Source organism: Cibotium barometz, chromosome 3 (assembly GCF_041138505.1).
Source record: "Cibotium barometz isolate CiBa-2024 chromosome 3, ASM4113850v1, whole genome shotgun sequence".
Taxonomy (NCBI): domain Eukaryota; kingdom Viridiplantae; phylum Streptophyta; class Polypodiopsida; order Cyatheales; family Cibotiaceae; genus Cibotium; species Cibotium barometz.
The window spans coordinates 46,864,063-46,887,895 of NC_141048.1; positions in this window are offsets into that span (position 1 = coordinate 46,864,063).

Sequence of the window (23,833 nt, forward strand, 5' to 3'; positions counted from 1 at the left end):
GACCACAAACAATTCGAGGTTGTCATGCACTCTAGCCAATGGGATCTATTATCATCTTCCATTGTAATGGTTTTATCAGGAGATCTTTTTATTGTATTGTGCCCACTACATTGGGAACATGATGCATTGGTGTTCCTACAAACTCTTTCTTTGACCAATTTGCTTGTTGTAGGAGATGCAATAGCACTGGTAATCACATTCCTCTCAATGAGCTTTGCAATGCTAGGACCCAAGTCGAGGTGCTTTCTCGCTTGGAATGCATGCTTTTTCACACTCTGCAAGATGTAGCAATATAATTGATCGTACAACCATGAGCATCAATATGAATATTAACACCACTCCTCTCTTTTGGATCTGGGGGAAAAGTAAGTAAGGCTAAATCATCTAGAACATAACCTCCACATGTAGAAGCTGGATCCAGATCAAGGATAGAGACATTTAGACCATCCAGATAAAGAAGAATGTCATACCGGCCATCGGATCAAGAAGAACGCCATTCAGAATGGTCTTGGGATCTAGAATATCATCCTCAAAGACTTGTGAATCTAGAATAGGCTTAATATGAGCATCATTGCCATGCACATTACATCCTCCTCATTTAGATCAAATGCATCTGGAACATCCTCCTCATTTACATCAAGCACATGAGCACTAAGGACTAGAACCATAACATCCAATGCAACATGTAGCCAATGACTATGCTCATCATCAACAGAAGTATAATCACCAGGATGATAAAGAGAAAGCAAAAATTGTATAATCATTGCATCATCATCATTGTCATGATGAAGAGAATCATCATAAGTAAGTGCATCATCAATTTGCAAACTTTGATCAACATAACACCATCAACATGGTCATTATGAAATCCTAAGAACCTGGAGAACAATCAAATGAGACCACATCAATGTGATTGCCACCATCAAGCTCAATCAATGGAACCTCCAAATTTGGATCAGGAGAAACTGAAACATGGTGTGTATTCTTAAAGAGAGTCATCATATCTACATCAATGCTAGCCAAAACTAGTTCCTCGAGATCATCATCAAGAAGCTCAATGATAGCCTCCTCATCTGGAAGTTAGAACAAGGATATGCATATCCTCACCGCCATCATCATCTGGAACTATAGGAATGTCACCCAATCTGGAAACAATGCTACTCATATCATCATTATTAGCAACCATGCTATCAATACTATGCCCAATATCACCCTTATGTGAATCTTGACCATTTTCCACACCATGGGAAACACCTGATGTGAAGCTAGGGTCGAGAACTCCTCCCACGTTCCACTTCTTTCGCATTCTCCCATGTTCCCTCAACCCCCACCATATCCATCCTATCATCATGACAATCAAGGTCACTCTCCTCAACATCATGTAATTATGGGTAATCATACTCATCATCATCATCACTCTCACTTTCACATTCACTACTTGATATGGAAACACGAGGCATGGGTGCCGCTGTTATGTATAAGATGCCAGCTATGAGTAGTGTTTAAAAACTCCACAAAATCTGACAATTTCTCTTTGACTCTAGCAAGCCACTTGTTGGTATAGCCTTATAAGATGCACGAGAGATATCATCAAACTCCTCAAGAACTAATGGACAATAAGTTTTGTGATGACCTCTCACTAAGAAACTTGCACAAATAAAATTGGCAATTCTTTATGCCATGATTATGCTCAAGGCAAAGCTTAGACTTATTCTTCTTTTACTTCTTTCCCATCACACATGACAATGAGATGCAAGGCTCTAATGTCAATGCACCATACGACCAAGCATGCACATGACAAGGAAAGCTTGGCTCTATGCCAATATCAATGCCATGCACAACACTTGGTTCTACTACCGAGACATCTCAATATTATCGTAAAAAATTAAAATGATGCAGCATGCTTTTACACACTCCACCATTAAGAAATTCAACACTTGTCTATCTCCAACACACTAACCAAAGCACCCTCTCTTGTTGTTTGTAAACTTTAGAAATTATAATATAAAATTGAAAGAACCTAGAGAGCTCATGCCACCAAATAATCTAGATAACAAAGATCTTCAAGGCATTCTGGATCCTACTGATCAAGATTTGTGTGCTTCTAAGATACTTCTACATCGGATAGTCTAGACGTCCCTGCTCTACAGTTCTTCTATAGCTATGGATGGATCTGGACAGCAAATGGATCCAGATTATTCGGATATTGTTCGGCTATTTTTTACTACCATGCAAGATTGTGATTAGTGCCTTAATGAATTTTAGACAATTTATTAAATGCTTTTGTATTCCGTTATGTTATAATATAATCCTCCTATCTATAAAAAAAGAAAGAATTTTAGACAATTTATTGCTCAGAATCGATTACCTCGACCATTGCTTGTGTGCATTAGTGCTTAGCTAGATTGAATCTTGATGATTTTTTCAATTTCCTTTTTTTTGCAATTTGGGTGATATCAAGAATCACCCCCTAGGATCGTATATGTCGGTTTATTGTTGGGTGTTGGTTGTTGGTTACATTTTCTCTATCCAATATGCTATCATCATATTGAAAATGGGTCTTAAAGCCTAACTACCCACAAAAGCAACATATGCTCCCCCCCAAAGAATGTGGGTAATCGAACATGTGACCATCTACATTGGCCTAGCCAAACTCTTTGTCATCCCTATATAACTAGCACCTGCTTCTACATTGAATGCAAAGCATATATCTAGCCATTTCCATGAGTGTCCAATTTTGATGTTCAGTCACACCCCATTCTGCTATAGTGTATAAGGAGTAGTACACTAATGATAAATACCACGGGACTGCAAAAAAATTGTAAACTCATGTGACAAGTATTCCCCCCCTAGATCGGTCCGCAATGTCATAAGCTTATAATCATTTTTTATAAGAATTTTTAGCTAGAGGAACAAACTGATAAAAAGTAGAAAAGGCATCCAATTTGGATTTCAGATCATAAACCCAATAGAAATGGGTGTAGTCATCAATGTAAGTCATAAAGTAAAAATGTCATGCAAAAAGATGACGCCCTCATAGGGCCACATAATTCACTATGTACAAGCTGCAATGGCTGAGTAGCTTACATAGTGCCATCTTTTGGAAAGAACTAACAATGCATCTTTCCCAAAATACATCCCTCGCATACATGCTTCTGTGGGAGCTGCATAGGTGGTAACTCTTGAGCCATAGACTAATGCTATAATCGCATAAGAGCTGGGAAGTTAAGGTGACCAAAACAAGTGTGCCATAGCTCAGTATCACGCATAACCTATGATATGGAAGCAATCATAGCATCAGCATGAGAAATCAGCATGAGAATCACTACTCCTATCATACATATCAGGCCTATAAAGGCCATTGCCAGAAAGCAAAAGCGCATTGGAATCAATTCTGTCATTAGAAGTGAAGCAACAATGATTAGAAAACTAGATGTTTAGGCTAGCTTTTGCAAGTGCTGAGACAAAAAATTAGATTATTGCGGATACCAGGCACATACAAAGTGTCACCTGCTGTGCAAGAGTATATGTGTCCCTACTACGTGATGTTAACTCCACATTGCCAATGCCTTTAATGGCATAGGATGCATTATAAGCACACAAAACTGTACCACCTCTGACGGAGCATCTCGCAAGGTGGCAAATAGCTTCTTGTAGGAAGTAATGTGCTTTGTAGCACCTGAATCAAAGTATCAATCAGCATTTGATAATGACAAACAAGAAGCATACAAATCACTGCATGTGTCACTTCATCTCGTGAATGCTTGTGCTCGAATTCTTGTAGGAGATGATGTTGTCGCACAGCCACACTGCAAGCTCCACTCCAATAGGGCCACACCCGCCACACTCCATTGGAAGCTAGACCTTCCTCTCACTCAATCTCCCTCTCTCACATGCACTCACACATACACAATAAGCATATAGTAGCTCTAATTACAAGCAAGACACACAAGAGACAAAGAGAGTAGAGAAGAAGAGCACTCTATTAGTTGCATAAGAGAATGAATGGTGAGAATACAAAATGATCCTTATCTTAGCCCCCCTAGCCTTCACACCTTGGGCAGCCATACTTAAAAAATAGTTCCATGGCTATCCAGGGCCGCCTTGGCTTGTGCAAACACTTAATCTAAGAATGAAATCTCCATAGTTAATCTCGTGGCACGCCTTTCATAGACACGTAGCAATCATACATGTAAAATATATAATGTTAGTATTTTTAATGTCAACGAGCCAAATGAAATGACGGTTGCCAATGGATGGCATTGACGCTAGAGAGGTGGCGAATGAGGATTAACGACCCAGCATTGGAGAACATGCCAAGGTCAGGATCAAGCTAGGCAACCCCATCGTTACCTAGAGAGGAAATTAGTATGGTGCCCAATTTTTTGAGCTAACCATACCAGCACTTGAGACCCTGACCCACTCTCTATTATGCTTACTGCCAAAGGTGGAGCAATCATGAGACCCTACCACCCAAGCCTTGCCCCCAAACCTTAGACAACCGCTGGCCTTGCCAGCATCAGCACTATACAATGCACCTCAACCAGGCCATGAAGTGGCTCTGAGAGAAATTCTTATGGTAGCCAAAGTGCCCTTACCACCCCTGGTACTACCACCACAACCACCATTACCTTGAACTTCCCCCGTTCACCAATTAACCTTGATAGAGATCTTCGAAGAAGGTGAGGAGGGGGAAACCGCTAACAATACCACCTTTGAGCCCTTCGAGTCAAACAGTCCACCCTCCCAGATCCTAAGTCACTATGTGATGGAGGGAGGACATATATACCCAGTGTACCTAGCAACCCCAATCCCACGGGGACGAGACTTGAATAACATGGCCAAGCGACCACCTATGCAATGCTATCATTATACAGGACCTCATCGAATAGCTGGGTGTCTAGTCAAAAAAGGGATGGCTAGTACTCCTGTGAGTACCTCCACCTTAACTCCCTTACGAACACGGTGTGGAATAGACCATATTTACAAGGATTGTCCACTAATAACAAGCACAATGGGGAAGGCACTAGCATTAACTTGCTAAGTGTACGAGATGGCTTCATCCATACGGCTGAGGCATCGACCTCACAAAGTCAGGGACACCTAGTACATGCAAAGATTCTATCCCATAAGGAAGTCCCAGAACAAGCACGCACAACAAGGTGCTTGTAAAAGAAAAAGGCCACAAAGATAGGCAAAGGGGATAGCTGCGTCGTCATAAAGAGTGGGTCCGATGATGGTACAACCACCAATGCGTCGACCTCCTCATTTGATGATGTGAGGAGAAGATGCTACCTTCAACCCCTCTCGTTCAGAGGACAAATAGACCCCAATCAGCTACCCTAGAAGTTAGCTAACTATTTGAATGACATTGAAGAGGAAGAAAGGCTGAAGGTCGCTCAGGAGTTGGTCAGGGACTGTCAAGCTCAATTAGAGGAGGACCCTCAAACATCGCCCCTTGAAGAATGTCCCCCTATCCCCGACATAATACCAACTGAGGAAACCCAAGAATATAGCAGAGGTCCCAATGACCAAGCACCCTCTGAGAGACCTCCTTGAATGGTAGAACCAATAGATATGGATACCTCTCACTAGGGAAACCTTGTTACGGAGTATCTCAAAAACCTGAGAGACGATCACCCAAAAAGAACGGACACGGAAGTCCATGTTCCAATACCCTACACCCGCAAAAGCCTAGACACAAGCAAGTGTGATCCAGCTCAAGAAATTGCATCCGTTCTTAAAGACATTACAGGTCTCTCCTCCTTCCTTCTCAAATCCAAATCCCCATTGGCACCTTAATCCAAGGAAACCCAAGTCTATGGAAAGATTTGAAAGATTGGATGGAAGAATGCCTCAAAGCGGGAATGCAAGATCCCATGGAACTAGGAAGCTTTGACGAGACTGATGAGGATAGATTCATAGATCCATATGGAATCACCAACATCCCCACTGTATGAGTTAACAAATTAGGGAAATTCTTTGAAGGAGATGAACTCAATGCAGCACTACCCCTAACCTTTGATGGCCTTCAAGTCACCGCCATCTTGGATGGAGGCACGGGATACACAATGCTGGGGAAACACCTGCCATGGATGACAGAGCCTTACTTGTGAAACTTGTTGATGGAGCCACCACAAGGCCCATAGGCTTTTTGCAAGATTTGAAGATAAAACTCCTCGGAACCAACTTCCGACACACCTTTGTGGTGATGAACTTTGGCCAAGAGCTTGTTTCTTATGATTGCATCCTAGGACATCCCTTCAGGAGAGAAACCAAAATGATCCATGACTGGGACACGGATCATATCTACATTCAAAATAAAGATCAAACAATAAAGGTTAACCTGCACACTTGGAAAGTTCATCCTATAAGTGGCCAACCTTTCGTAGAGAATTCAGTAATAATGAACCGATCCACTGCAGCCCACTTATGTCAAACATGCCATAAGATGATCGATGAGGAGCGGGATAGCATAGAATTTGCACCCCTTCTAGAGCCAGAAGACTCTGAGAGTTGGATGCATATCCTTGCCACCTTGGACATACTTCCAAGACGCATAGGTACCAGCTTTGCTACAACTGACGGGCAAAAAATCACATCCCTATACATGCTAAGTGTCACATGCATGCCTGATGCCACAAGCCATGAGCTTGGGAGTGGTGGTGAGGAAGGACCATTATGGAGAAACCATTTGCACAAAACTCGTAAACCCAATGGCTTTCCCATAAAAGAGGCATACATCTTCTTGATTAAGTCAGAAGAACATTTATTAGAATATGTCGGTTGTTGACACACATGCATACTTCTCCCAAGTTTGGCAAAGAGAGCTCGTTGACGCCCCATTCTAGTTAATATGGTAACCTCAGCTGAAGGAACCCATTGATTCCCAACCTAAATCTTAAAAGCTTTGCTGTTTCGTGCGCAAAGCACGAAACAAAAAGTTAGCACTTGCAGAAAAAGAAGCCAAAAAACTGATGGAAGAAGAAAGCGCTAAAGATGAGGAGACTAAAAAAGTCCCCAAACACTTCAAGGCCTTCAAAGTCGTGATCATTTTGTACAATATGACGCGGCCCAAAGAACCCACGACGATGGGGAGCCAGGAACATCTTATGATGGTCCGGCCAAAGTTAAAGAACTTAACTTGGCAGGCCTAGGCGAAGATCCAAGACCCATCTACATAGAGGAAGACCTCTCTCTGTAGAAGAAGAAAAAGACATGTTTTCTCTTCTCACAGAATTCTAGGATTTCTTCGCATGGAAGTATACAGACATGAAGGGTGTACCTCCTAAAGTGGTCAAACATGGAAGAGGGAGTGAGACTAGTGAAGCAAAGAGCTTACCCTATGCACCCCAAATATTCCAAGATGGTATGGGAGGAAATTGAATGACTTATAGATGCCGGATTCATCTACAAGATATAGCACACAGAATGTGTTTCACCCATAGTGATAGTGCCCAAAAAGAATGGTAAAGTGCGAGTGTGCATGGATCTCAAAAAGGCCAATGCCACCACAGTACGGGATCACTATCCATTGCCTTTCACCACAGAGCATGTGCTTGAGAGAGTCGCAAGAAAGAAAGCCTACAGCTTACTTGACGGATTTTATGGGTACAATCAAGTGTTGATCGATCCAAAGGATTAACATAAAACAGCTTTTGCTACTAAATGAGGCACGTATGCGTACTAAGTCATGCCATTTGGGCTGACCAATGCCCCAAGCACCTTCCAATGCCTAATGTGCATGGTCTATAAGAAATATCTTTGAAAATTCCTTGAAGTCTTCATGGATGACCTCTGTGTCAACTCTATGTGGTAAGCACATTTATGGTGTCTACGTAAAGTGCTAGAGAGATGCTGACTCTACCGAATCTCTCTCAACCCTCTCAAGTGCAAAATTTGGGTTTGGCATGGGATAATCTTAGGACATATTATCTCAAAACACGGAATCTCCCCAGAAGACAATAAAGTACGACTCATTCTTGAGCCTCCTCCTCCAACCAATTTCAAAGGAGTCTAGCAATTCATGGGACACGTCGGGTAGTATCAACATTTCATCTTCATGTATGCCGACATTGCTCGTCCCCTCTATAGACTCCTAATAATCTTTGAATGGACAGAGGAGTGCCAACATGCATATGACACCCTGAAGAAAGCCTTTGCAAGCGCCTCCATTTTGAGATCTCTAAATTGGGAAATCATATTTCATGTTCACATTGATGCCTCCGCCTTTACAATTGGGTGTGTATTGGCTCAACCCAGCAAACACAATAGGGATTTCCCTATTAGCTTTGCTAGTCACCAACTAAACGAGGTAGAATGGAACTATACCACCACAGAAAGAGAAGGGTTTTCCATGATCTACACGGTTATAAAGTTTTGCCATTATCTTTTGGCAACCACATTCATTTTCTTTGTGGACCAGCAGGCTCTCCTTTACCTCGTAAATAAACCCTTTACCATTGGGAGAATCACTAGATGGCTGCTAATTCTGCTATAATTCGACTTTACTATCACGGTGCGAAAAGTTTTGCAGCATGTCTTGGCCGACCATATGTCGTGCATCCCCAATGGTGAGCCACCGGTGGGTGTTGATGATGACGTGCCAGATGCCCCCTTGTTTCAACTATGCTTGATTCTTGAATTAGGAGATGAAATTGCACACTTCCTCGCTAATGGCCTACCCACCGAACCGCTTATCAACAAAGACCAAGCAAGACGCCTCATTAAAAAGACTGGCTCCTATCAGTTGATTGCAGGGCAACTTTACAGGCAAGGTAGACATAATCATGAGATGTTGTGTCCAAGAGAACGAATATGTCTCTATTCTAAAGCAGGCCCACTGTGGAATCACAGGCAGGCACTTCGCAACAGACATCACTAGCTTAAAAAATCCTACTAGCAGGATTGTGGTGTCCCACTTTGTTTGGAGATGCTGTTGAATACATCAAACGATGTGATGAATGCCAATGAGTGGTAATTCCACGAATTAAGGATAGAATGCCCTTGAACTCAGTCGTGTCCTTATAACCATTTGAGAAGTGGGGCATTGATTTTGTAGGACCCATTAATCTAGCGGCTCGACACACTCAAGCATGATATATTATAGTGGCCAACATACTATTTGTACGAAATGGGTCGAAGCTAGGGCCACCAGCAAAGCTGATGCAAGATCCACGGAGAAATTTCTTTACGAGTGTGTGATCACTCATTTTGGGTGCCCTCTTGAGCTAGTGAGGGACAATGGCACATACTTCATCAATGAAGTTATACGATTCTTGCTACAAAAATTCTTGGTCAGCCACAGGAAATCCTCCCCCTACTACCCCCAAGCCAATGGCCAAGCTGAAAGCACGAATAAAATCCTATGTGATATCTTAACCAAGATAGTAGAGGCTAGCCAAAACGATTGGGAACAAGAGTTGCCAGCAACACTTTGGGCATATCGCATAGCGTATAAAGTAGCCACCACAAACGCCACACCCTTCACTTTAACCTATGGTACTGAAGCTGTCATGCCTATGAAATTCTTAATACCTAGCTTAAGAATAGCGATACAAGAAAAACTCATGAGTAATATCCTAAGATGCCGACTTTTGGAACTTGAAAAGCTTGAAGAAACATGCCTCATAGCTATGTACGGTATGATCGTAGAAAATATACGACATAAACAGTGGTTAGATGACCAACTTAAAGACCAGGAAATGACAGTGGTTAGATGACCAACTTAAAGACAAGGAAATGGGTGAGGGAGATATGGTCCTCTTCTACAGTACTAAGAATCACAAAAAGAAACTCAAATACAAAGAATCGGGACCTTTCCTAGTCACTGAAATAACCCCCCAAGGCAGAGTGAGCATAGAAACCCTCGACAACATCGAGATGGAAGGACATTTCAACAGTAGCAAGGTAAAACTCTACTATGGACTACTCACTCAAAATACATTAAAGGCCATTCACCTAAAAAAATAGCAAAAAAATCAGCACGAGGAAATGAAAGAATTAGCACAGTGTGAAGTCAAAGAACGGCAAGCAAAACTTAGGGGCAAACACATCATAGTAAACATGGCCCAAGTAGTGGACCTTGAAGAAGAGGACTAGGAACTAAAACCCGCATGGTTGTGGTTAGGAATGATCACCCTGACAAGTTTCACACAAAAATTAGCACTTTTCGATATACAGGAGCTAATCATAATTTGATGTCCTATGACACATGGCACCGCCTCGAGAGACCAACATAATGAACACCCTAGCCACCACTGTCACTACTGTTGCTTCACATTTGGTCCAATGTTTAGGCATGATTACAATTCTATTTCACATTGGCAATAACCCCTTGGAAGGAAAGTTTTATGTTATGCAGAACAATGTATGAAGAGATCCTTCTAGGGCATGGATGGATATGGGACACAACCAATGTCAGATTGATTGGGATGCAAGGAGGACCACCCTCCAATTGGCCTCGAGGCTTGTTACAGTCCTGATGACGGGCGAAGAGCCCTTGTCACCCAATCATCCTCCCCAAGTTGACCACACTCTCTTCCACTAAACCCAATCACCCTACTCCCTTACCAACGTAAAACTATGCCACCCAAAAAGAGGCCTCTCCTCCCGCTCCTGAATACCCAATCACCTCACCAAGCCTCATGTACACCAAGCTCTATAGTAACTCAAGCCCATAACAAAGAGGCCACTACCACTGCTAATCCCATTTACACAACTAACAAACCGCACGTACACATTTGGCCTTGCTGCATCCAACCCAATAATCCTCACTCTTGGGTACCCAAGGAGACCCTTATAGCCCAAGGTTATTATGAGGGTCTACAACTCTGTGGATTCCTTGAAAATCCACTTTCCCCACTTATACCTTGGTAAAACAAACTACTCGTACCGCTCGCCGCCCTCTAATAAGACAACCACAAGCCCACAAGATGCAGGAGAACCTTAGGTGAAGACCTTCAATGCAGCAAAACCGTCATTGCCACCAGCCTCATCCTCACACCGTAACTACCTATACAGGTGGGTCCCTAAACCTCTCCTACAAGCTCAACAATTCTATGAAGGCAATGGGCGCATCTAGTTACATGACGTGCACCGTTCCTACTCTAGCGATCTTGGCACCAAAAATTTCCAATTTGGTGGCCCAAGATAGCCTTTGTTGTCACCAGCAATACTACCGCGTAGGATAAAGGGAAAGCAAAGATTTAGGAGGAAGCCACAGCCATACAACCCCCATCCACTGTCTCCAGTAATATACCTTCAACCTCAGCTACTCCACTGGCCCTTATCATCCGACTCACTCAACCATTTGCTTCTATAACCCCCCATTACCCAGTTGCTCCCTCCGATGAAGCGTCCAAGCTCCCGATGAGGTTTCCAAGTTCTCGACGGGGTTGCCAAGTTCCCGATGGGGTCACCAGGCTCACCAAAACCCAATTGGACTCGCCTTCTCACTCTCGCAAATTGGGCAAGGAGTCAATACAAAACCTACAATGGGATCCTGGCTCTATAGCCTTAGGGTACAAAACCTATTTGCAGGGTACCCCAAAAAAATCCCACTCAAACCCATAGTCGTTTAATTGCTAACCCATGGCCGTTCACTCTGAGAAGCCAAGGCCATTCACTCTGCTAATCCACGGCTGTTTACTTTCAATCTGCTAATCCACGACCGTTCACTTTCAATCTTCTAATCCATGGCCGTTCACTCCCATAACCCAATGGTCGTTCACTTTCAATTTGCTAACCCATAGCCATTCCATCTCCGAAGCCACGACCGTTCACTCTGCGACGCCATGAACATTCACTCTCGAAAGACATGACTGTTCCATCTCCGAAGCCACGGCCATCCACTCTGCGACGCCACGACCGTTCACTCTGTGACCCCATGGCCATTCACTCTTGAAAGCCATGGCCGTACCTCTGCGAAGCCACACCTGTACCTTCCTAGGAAATCTATATAAAGGGTCCACCACCTTCATTTCACCCACTCTTCTCCCTTCACTCTAGCCAAACTCTTGCAGTTTTTCCTCCCGAGCTCTTACACTCTCTTGCCAGCTTTTTCTCCTCAGATTCATGGCAGCTCCCTCATAGTTAGATTCCTCCTATGAGGTCCTACCTCATATCCCCAAGAAGAAGAAGAGACCTACCGGCCCACCGCTTTGAGGAGTATGGGAAGCACCCAACTCAACTCTCCCACCTAGGTGCGACCCTCATGAAGCATATCAGTGGCCACACCATTCACAACCTCATGAAGAATACCCACAAGGTTGAGCACAAGCTACCCTACTACACCAAACCTTTTTACTAGGCCATAGTATACCCCACCATTGTGGCCCGCCTGGAGCAAGCAGATAGGGCTCGATGGCTTACCCACCCTTCAACCCTAGGGCCCTGATCTCCTCAACTTCCTATATTTCATGGAGACATATGATGCCAACCACACTATAGGGTAGGCCATTGATAACGAGAGCCTATCCACCTTAGCCTGGACCTTGCTTCTGGGGATGCCCTTCATCTTCCCGCATATCGAACAACCCAATGTTTGGCTCTCCAATGTTATGCGCCATATGTGCGCGATGCCTAATAGGGGCCGACCGCAAAGGACGGTGTGGAGTGGCACCACATCTCTCGCCCTGAACTCGTAATGCTCGCCAGAGCCCTGACCTTCCTCCTCAACACACCACCCGCTCGACTGACAGGTTTAATCGCCTGCAACCTGTCCACCCTAGCCTGCATCCATCAAGGGGTCCAGGTCAATTGGGTAGAGTATATCCATAAAGAGCTTCATTCACTCTGCTCCAATCCCCAGGGAAATCTCATCGCCTCCTCTCTCTTAACAAAGGTGATCTACCATGCAGCCAGCTAGCAGGAGTTGCCCCACAACCCATTTGCATTCAAAGCACAACTACCCTTCCAACTCCTCTCCCAACACCCAGACCCTCTCCAACCTCTCCTCCCCCCAAACGCCATCACGTCGAGACCCACCAATAGAAGGAAGCCCACAAACAGGCTGCTACTATGGCTGAAGCATAGCTCAATGCTGAACATGAGGACAAAGCTCCCTGTATAAGGCTTAGAAAGAGGAGGACATTCGCTGCACCACGCAGTTCTTTGATGAGATTTACCCCAAGCCCCGGAGGCCACTACTTCCCCTCTCTACGCCGGACTTTTCCTGAAGAAGGCACTTCATCACCCTCCTCCTCTCAAAGGCATACAATGGATACGCTGCGCTGGGTCCACGCGGGCCATTTCTGCTCCCAAGCTGCCTACTTTGAAGGCATTAGATCCACACATGAAGCCAAACCGGATTTCACCCAAGGTTTTTCTAACCTTGCCTGCCATGAGCTCATCTCCTCCATGATTTATTACATGTAATGTCAGCAAGAATAGGTGACAGCCGCCCAGTACAGTAGATGCTCCTGGCCATGGCAGACCAGTGGCAAACCCAAGAAGCTCTTCAAGAAGAAACCATAGCCAACCAATAACTGCATGCGGTCCTGGAGGATCGAGAGGCCACCCTCACCACCACTTTCACCATGGTTCACAGAGCTCCAACAACGACGATTACAAACCGCTCAAGAGGCTAAATAGTAGCAAGCCCTTCCCTTTGCCCAAACAACGGAGCTCAAGAGGAGAGTTGCACAGGCTGAGGATGAAAGTAACCGCCTCCGGCTTTCTTTTAGCCAATACCAATAGGTGGTGGAAGCAACCCTATGCTAGAAAGATGCCCAACTGCAAGCTGCGGAAGCCCGTGCCATCCAACCTCAACCCCCACCCTCTAGGCCGGTATCTAGCACCGTCGAGAGGAAGGTAAACACCCTCATGGACTCAGCCACAGAGTTGCTGCACCTTGACACCCCCCACAAAACCCCAACCAACTCCTCGACCTCCAACACCATGCCCTCCACCTCAATCTCCTACAACACGACATTTTCCTCGACGACCCCATCTCCCCTGCCACCCTCTCTTATCTACTCACCAAACTTCCCTCCAACGCCATCTCCATTCTCGTCACCCTTTTCTTCCAAACCCAAATCTCCTTCTCCAAACCTGCATCCCTCTTTAGACTTCCCATCCACCCTCTTACCGCAAACCTCCTCAAATGGGCCAACCTTATCCGCTATGGGTATCCCACGGATGATGACGGTCCCATCGACCTTGCTATTCCCCATGGCCTCTGCCCATACCCTTACCCATCCTCAAAATCCACAGCAGTCCTCCATCTCCTTGAGCACCAGGGGTGAGAGATGGTTTACTGGGCCTTATTCCCTCTATGGGCTTCTCGTCCTTTAACACCGCTTCTACCTTCAGGTGCAGGTCATCCTTTCCACCACTGGGATCATACAATTTGATGATTCCCATGTGGCATACCCTTCCAACATCTCCGATGACGAGGAAGAAGCAGCCCGAGCCTTCTTCTACTCCAAACTCCCCACCCGTGGCTCTGACAACGACGACAATGATAATGATGAGAGCGAGGTAGGCCCCAGCAAGCACCCCAACGTCCCACCGCCCCCCAGTTTCCTCCTCATCATCCTCCACCCCTGCCACATCACCAATCCCACCCAGGGCCAAGCCAAGCTCTCCACCCCCACCCCACCCTAGTACTCATCATCGTTCCTCGACACCCCCCACCTCCTCCACCGCAAACCTACCCCTCTTTTCCTCACCATCCTCAACACCCCCTCCCATTCCCATTCCCATTCCCATCCCTCTCCCTCTCCCTCTCCCTCTCCCTCTCCCCCTCCATCGTCACCTCCCACCCTCCATCTTCAATTGGGCCTCTCCAAGCACTTCACAAATATACCCTCTACATCAGCAAGGCCCCCACCTTTCCTCGATGCCACCCTCGCCACCGCTACCTCTACTTTAACTGCTCCCTCCACTCTTGCACAATTCCCTACTGACCTCCCTTCCCCCACACCCTTGGAGGAAGGTGAGATTCCCCTGCCACCCGAACAGAAACACGAAGAGGTGGACTCGCCACTCAACCCCCTTAACTGGAGCGCCCCTTTGGATCGCACGGAGTTCAAGCAGGTCATCAATATCTTGCTCGACAACAACTCCAAAAAGCACCTATCAGTAAGCTCATTGACTGTTTGGACATACATGTCCTTCGGCCTTATCTCGATGCCAAACACAACGCATGAAAGCGCCAACATCCGCATCGGCAACGCGATGGTTTACTAGTGGCCCCCCTCCAATGCTCACCCCATCACCTTCAAGCTCATGGGCGAGCAGCCCGTTTAGCATTAACTTTTTCTACTACTGAAGCCCTATATTTGGGAGGAATACTGCAAGGCACCCCGCCACCTTTGCAGATTTATCCTGCCTACCTCCCGCAAACACAAGGCTTGGGACTTGTTCTGGCAAGAGCAGACAGTGAACCCTAAATTAAATACAACTTTCTCTGGTTTGCCCCACCGACGTCTCAGAGCCCATGCACCAAGGCCACCATGCTAACGAAGATGCACGCTTTCATTGGCCGGCTATGATTAGGTTCTCGACCTTGCCATCGTGGCAACAATCTGATTTTCAACCTCATCATCACGCTCCTGGAGGCCTTTCCAGAATGGGACCACTACCAGGAGGGCAGTCAAGGCCTTGCCTTTGACCTCAAAACAAAGGCCCGACTTTGAAGTAATTTCTCAGCTATTATGAGCGCATCCAATGGATGCCTACTTGGCGATTGTAAACCTTCGAGAACATGATGGAGAAAACACTCTGCACTAGCTACAAAGTCTTCCACAGATCCCCCTGCATCCCAAATTGCGGTATGACTTCATCCAAACATATTCCATCTACTACTACTGCTTATCCTTTTGCTAGTTCCAAGGATGGATCTCAATTAGGGAGGAGGGTATGTTAACCACACTAGTTAACATTATTTTAAAGCATGGTTATGCTTCATGTAACTCATTTTTATGTAATCGCGCTAAGCACTTTATATGTAAAAGATGTATGGGACGACCAAGCTTATGACTTGTGTAATGCTAAGCATAAGAATAAGCCTAGGTGTACATAGAGCTAGGAAATCAGTTTTGGGCCCCCAATTGTTAAATGGGTGGCCGATCATTGTAAAAAGAGAGCTCATGTATATAAGTGACTTATGAAATATGAAATGGGACAATCCCATTATCACATTGGAGTTCTCCTTCTCTCTCTCTCTCTCTCTCTCTTGTGGCTATGGGGGTAGGCTTGTGTAGGTTTATTCTTGCTTCCTTGATTGTTGGTGTGTGCAAAGGGAACTCGTCTGTTTGGGTCTTAAAAACCTCGTTGTTTATATACATGTACTCACCTCTGCAGTTGCACACACTCCATGCATTTACACCGCACATGCACACACCTTTACACGTGCACGTGTACACATCTACACCCCTCGCCTGTGCATATTCATTCACTAACACATTTACACTCATTTGCACATGCACACCTCTGCACATTGTGCACCGTGTTTATGTATATAAACACACCACTTGCACGTGCATGCACATCACACCCCCCTCTCGTGCACATTCACACCTTCACATGCACACACACCTTGTATTCATGCGCGCGTACACATTTGCACATCGTGTGCACCCACCCACATGTGCACTTGCACCATGCACACGCATTCAGTCACCTGCACGTGCACCTACTCCTTTACATCTTGCACGCCACACTCCCATATGCATGTACACCCACACACTCACATTTGCACCTTGGGCACCCATCTTCACACTTTTATTTGTTTTTCAAGATGGGGTTAGGGGTGGCTGGACCCGTCCTTGGAAGAAACAAACCATTCCTAGACTCGAACAAAGGACCTTCAAATAACACCATCTTTCTACACCTATGCACACACCATCTGCTTGCACATGCGCATGCACGTACACCCCTCAAATGCATATGTGCCCCACACTTGCACTCCCGCCTGTGCGCACATAGTCACCCCCCTCTTTCATCTTTCCCCCCCACCCCTCTCTTTTGCTTTTATTTTTTTCATTAACTCCTCTTTAATTTTTCTCATTTTTTGCTTTTTTTATCCTTTCTTCTAATTTCCTTCTTGTTATTTTCTTCTTTCTTATTTTTTCCATTTTTCTCCTTTTTAAAATTTTCTTTTTTACTTTTTTATCCTTCTTCTTAATATTTCTTCCTTTTTACCTTTTTTGTTTTATTTTATTATTTAAAAAATGTTTTTTCTCTTTTCTTCTTTTCTCCTCTCTTTTCCCCTCTTTTTCCTCCCTTTTTTCCTAAAAAAATGTTTTTTTTCTCTTTTTCTCTTTTTTTCTTTTCTCTTGTTACTTTTTTAAATATTTTTCCCTTTCTCCTCTTTTTTCTTTTTATTTTTTATTTTTTATTTTTCATAACCCCCCTCTCAATTTTCCCTTTCTTTAATTAAATAAATCAATGAATATATATATATATATATATATATATATAGACACACACACACACACACACACACACACACACACACACACACATATTCTTTGTATTTTTGTTTGTTTCTTTTATTTTTCACTTTATTTTTTGAAAAGGCCTTAAAATTAGATTAAAGGTAAAGAAAAAAAAAGCAACATCATTCCTTTCCACATATAGGAAAGCTAGGCAAAATGCCATTTTGTTACATCCAACTTATCCACCAGAAAAGAACCAAAAACTTAAGCATCTAACTTAGCCTGCAACTGTACTAATTCCAAAATGTGCTTTTCCAACTTCCTATCCTTTATTGAGGATGCCACCACTTCCTTCTTTTGCCAGAATAGCAGCTTCCAATGAGGAATCAGCATTGGCATTGTCCACGTCCATAAAATACTGATGAGAGAGTTCCAAGTCTTGAATATCTAATGCCAACTTCTTTCTAGATTCTTTCAAGTTATTCCTAATCTGCACATTCATGTGAAACTTCACACTTGCCAACAGATTGTATTTTTAATTTTGAAAGACATGAAGATTCCTGAATAACCACATAGACGATAAATAACATGCCTCCAGACTGGCTGATTCAGGCAAGATGTAAACCTTGGAAGATGGGGTGATTTTAAGACTTCTGGGCATCCCAATGGGCTTCAAAGTCAATCTGAAACAGAGGTGGTAATGCGTGCTCAACAAAGTTGAATATAAACTCACTAGATGGCAAAAAATGCGGCTTAATCTTGTAGGCAAAAAAATGATTATCAATCACTTCATAGTCCCCTCAGTCATTTACTTTCTGAGCTGCTGGAGACCCCAGATGTCGATCTAATAAAACTCATTAGGTTGTGTAGGAACTTCCTATGGAGGGGGGACCCTTGGATTAAGAAAGTCCCCAAGGTCAAATGGGATTGGTGTTGTATAAAAACTGGAAAAGGGGGAATAGGCCTCATAAATGTGACAAACTTGGCTGATAGAATGGCTACTAAGTGGATCATGAGAAGCTTTCTCAACCCCTCAAAAGAATGGGCTTGGGTGATTAATAGGAATATTAACCAGTTCAAACTTAAAAAACACCCCATGTCCCTTTGGTCAGCATGGAATGCAGTGGAAGGGGACCTAATCCTGTCCAAAAAATCTAGCTATACATGGGGCCTCCATGGCAGAGACTCTCTGTGGTGGCCTTGTGTGCGCCTTCGCCCAGTAGAAGATATCCAGGTTGAGACTGCTCTTAGGATGCATAAGAAAGGTATATGCAATTGGTGGGATGTGTGGGATACTTCTAATAACACCTGGCTATCTAGAGTAGAGTTGATAAGGATTGACAATGTCGGGGACAGATTATTGGTTGCTCTCTATTAGTGATTTACCTCACCCTAAAGCCTTCAAGTGGAGGTCACAGACTAACCTGCTACCCACGAGCATAGGGCTCCCTCAATGCACTACAAACTCAACAAGAGATGGGGTCTTATGTGGGACAGATCACAATGGTACTTCCTCTTTGGTAAGCTGTGGAATAAGTATGTTGAGCCAAAGAAACCCTACCTGGCATGGCTGGTAATGCATAGAGCCATCTGGACCCATCAGAGAGCTCTCAGTATAAACATTGGGGATAGTCCTTACATATCTTCATCCTATCCACAAGCCAAAAGATGCTTTGCTCTCTAGCATCTTGTATACAGGCTTGGAATGGCCTGTCCCTAGGCTGGAAAAACCTGGTTATGGGGGAAAGCATTGGGTGCTCTATGGAATTATGGGCTGTGTAGAGATCTGAAACGCTTTGGTGCATATGGTTAAACAAATTGGATTTCATTTATAACAGTAAGCCTGCTCACCACATATGGCTAAAAGATCATTTGAAACATGCAAGTGAAAGATTCATGCAGGGGAAATTGTGGGACTTGGATACCAAGATAGCCCAGCTACACAAGAGAGCAAAGGTCAGACAGGATGACAAGCTAATCAATTCAATCGAGGATATGATGTTGTTGAGAGAGACAATTATCACCAAGGATATTATGCTGGTGAAAGCTCTTTATCTGATGTAACTCTTTCTAACTTCTTAATATAAATAGCCTTTTCTTTGAAAAAAAAAGTATTGTGGAATAGCTAGGAGCTTCTCCAAGAAGAATTTCTTTCCATGAAGGGCCTGGGTGGTTCAGACTGAGACACTGTTGGAGAAAAAGGCGCGCATTCTGAATTTGCCCACGGTTGAGAAAGATGTGAGGGATGGATTCAATGTCACACATGCACATCTTGCACCTTCCTTGCCTAGGTGAAGCTTCAAAGCTCTAGAATTAGTCCAGAGGGCCTGATGCAAGATGAGCCAAAGAAGACATGACATTTTTGGGGGGATCACTTTGGCCCACGTATGCTCAAATCTAAAGCACCATTGATGGTTGTTCTAGCTAATCACCCATCCCTTGTTGAGGACAGGCAACAAGTTCGTCTCTGTAAAATGTGAAATCGGAAGCAACTTATCATAGCCTGACCAGGTGATGGCCCTAATTAAGAAGAGGCCTCTCAATTGAATGCATTAAGCCAACTCTTTATTCCAGAGCGCCACTCTATTAGACACAGTGTCCAGGTCATCTTTATTCAACCTGAACATTTCTTTCAACTCTATTCGAGACAGCCACTTCTGATGAATACCTTCCACAAGATCGTGACCAATTCAATTCCCTTCTATTTAAATGCAACCTTACTGACACAGAGGGTGAGAAAGGTTAAGTTCTTCCATCTAGGCAACCCAACCACTGAGAAGGAAGACATATGGCGATGCAAAAGAATATCCCAATCCTCATCAGCATGGGACAGACTTCTAATAATCCACTTTGCAGACATCCTATCCGCCATCTCTTCTATATTAGGAATTCCAAGACCACCCTGTTTTTTTTTTTTGGCAAAGTACACACCTTTCATGAAACTTTAGGGACTTTGAAGGAATCTTCATTCCCACTCCAAAGGAAGTTTCTGCACAGGGTCTCCAAGGTCTTGATATCAGCATTGGAAGGCCTCCAACATGAGAGGAAGTAAATCCTAGAGGGGATCAAAATATGCTTTAGAACCAGAATTCTTCTTGCAAATCCCTGCTAGTACCCTTTCCATCTATCAAATTCAGCCCTAATTTTGTTAAGGACCCATTCCCAACATTGGTGGATGCTAACACTAGATGCCACCGGAATGCCCAACAGTCTGAAAATCCTACCCTCAGGTATAATCTTACACCCTTGCTTACACAACTAAGTAGAAGGATCTTTGATAAGAGTTTTGATCCCCGTTTTTGTTTGATTTATTTTAGAACTAGAAGCAACACAAAAAGTGTGCGAACATTCCCAGAATGCCTTGATAAATTGAGGGTCATTACTAACCATACTGTTGGTATCATTTGCAAACTGTTGAAGGCACATCTGCTTGCCCCTCGGTAAAGAAATGCTTTTGAGTTGATTCTTTTCCATGGCATCATCTACCAACTAGCCAAGAGCATCACCTGCCAAGGCAAAGAGGAGGGGGGCCAAGGGACATCCTTGTCTGATAGACCTTTTAAGGGAGAAATGTTCAGATAAAGACCCATTTATAACAACCCTAGTCTTGGCATTACCAAATAGGGTATGAACAACCTTAATGAATCTAGGCCCTATACCCATATCATGCAGTGAGTGATTGAAGAACAAATCCCCATTCCAATTTGTCATAAGCTTTATCAAAATAAATAAAGTCTTGTTTTGTTTGTTGGGCATGATAAAACCCTTCCTAAAGACTAATAATGGCATCCAAAATAAATCTCCCTTTAATAAACCCCTTTTGCTCTTTCCTGATCCAATCATTAAGATGACAAGAAAGCCTTCAAGCTAAGACTTTAGCAAATATTTTGTAGGTAGACGATAGCATGGTGATAGGTTTCCAATTGCCAAGTCATCCTTTGTGAATGAGTTTGATGACCCCTTCATTAATGGAGGTAGGGAAATGTCTCTCTCCAAGAAAGCTCTAAGGGAAGGAGGCACTGTCTTTTTTCTGCATTGAGCAATTTTGGCACAGGCGTCAATGCCTGAGCAGGCAATCCAGAGAAATTAAGACATGAACAAAAATATCCTTAATACCAGCCTGCACCAAAGGGAGGTGAAATACGCTAGCATCAGCATGGAACCACCCAGCCTTAGTGAATTGTTCTAACTTCTTTAAAGAGATCAACTGAATGGAGTTGAGAGCTTTCACCTGCTGGCATAACATCTGGCCTTTCTAATGTGCTCACCAGTTCTGCCATTAGACCAGGTGAACTCATGTGGCTGCGATCCATATCTCCCAGATCATGCTGTTGTTTTTGCAATGTAACCATGCCCTAAGCTCATTTCCTTCCCTTTCAGTGCAAGCCCCAAACCGATGTATCTGTCATGTAGCTCCTCCACCATATTGAAATCCCCTACCATAACCATAGGCCGGCCGGTTGAGCTATCTCAGAGAGTGCCATAGCTCAGCACTTGATCCTGCCAAACTAGTAACCTTAACTTCCTGCAAACAAATACAATCAAGGGCCATCCTTTCTCCAAACAACCAATTCTTGATTATTGTAGCTCTGTTCGGGTCAGTCAGCCCCTTAGTATTGAATAATAGAATCTTTGTAAACATCATTTTCTTGGGAATTTAGTGCCTTGATGCCCTTTTCCTGAGGAGGCTCTGCTTTGCATACCCTTTTCAGGTGGGGTGGGGGAAACAATGTTCCCTGCTTATGGCAATGGAAGCAAGCATTGGGTAAATTTTTGAAAACTATAGGCTCCTCAATACAAAAATCACCAAAGTTAATGACTAGGTTCTCTAGGAGTTCCTTACTTAGGTCCACTTCAACCAGGGCTTGTGGGTGCCATCTCTTGTTCAAGTCAACATGTCTCTGTGAGTGAACTCAAGAAGATGAAAGAAAGATATGCATAGGAGAGGAAGTGGTGTTGGGTTTGCTTCACATACCACTTCACACACTACTCATTGCTTCACACATCGCTAGCCACCTTCACACAGTGCTCCACACACCCCTCCTCACCAATTCATGCATCACCTCACACATCACTTAACTTATGTTGTCAATGTGGAGCAACTATGAAGCTTCAATCCTGGATTTGCTCTAGGGTAATGAGCACTTGAGTGGAAAGACTTTAAGCAAACAAAATCACCATTAGCATAGGTTTGAGGAAAAGATCCCAAGCGTGGCGACAATGTTACAATTCACCTTGTGTTCTTTAATGGATTGTGCTCACTCTTTGTCTATTGGAAATCAATTTTTCTGCATTGTTATACAATTGATGTAGTTTGGCCATGAATTATGTGTATGTATGTGCATACGTACTTACACACATACACACACACACACACACACACACACACACATATATCTACATATATATTTATATACATAAATATATGTACACACACATATATATATACACGTACGTACGCACATACATACATATATACACATAATTCATATACCATCATGAGGCCAGATGAATCTAAACTTGCAAATAATTTTAAAAGAAAGAAGATAATCACTAAAAAAAAACAAATACAAGGTAGGAAAGCTTAATATAGACACCCGAGAAGAAATAATAATAATAACACGTAAAACTAGACAAATACATAACTAAATCACAAACACCCACATACAAATTCTTCCACAACAAAAGAATTTCTAATAAACAAGCTAAGCAAATTTTGAATGACTAATTAGCAACAACAAAACAACTTTAAATGACTAATTCACTAAAACAAAACAAGCAAAGACAAGAATACAAAAAGTGCAAACTTTACCTCAAAGATTGTCCAATCATGAACTATAAGATTATCAACTCCATCATGCATAGCATGGACTAGATGCTAAGACATCCCTACTCATGTCATCAATTCCCAAGAGTAGGTGCAAGTTGACATATGAAAATTATTATCCTAGCCAAGAGGACACAATTTTTATATAAAGAGAGTTTCTATCACTTCTCTGAAGATGAAGTACAAACTCAACCATGATGAAGGCTAGCACTTACAACTAGACTAGTAAAACAATCACTTCCCTATTAAAGGGATGATTAAGCAAGACTAGAAGAAATGATAAATAACAACTAAGAGCTAAAATGATCTAAACAAAAAATGAGCTTTTAAGCTCCCCATTTTTGTGAAACTTATTATTGATAATCTTAACATTCCAAAAGCAAAAATATCAAATATATATTTACTTCAATTCAAAAAAACAACGAACTTTGCTTAAAATCTTCCTAAAGCAATAATCCTTTTATAAAAGAGAATATACAATTAAGTTCACAAAACTTTTTGGGATAAATTCCTTCACCTAGAGAGGTAGGGTTTAAATACATAAAGTCTTGGAAATCAAGAATATTGAGAATAAAAAGGTCATCAACAAAACGTCTCACTTGACAAAGTTCGTGAAGGAAGA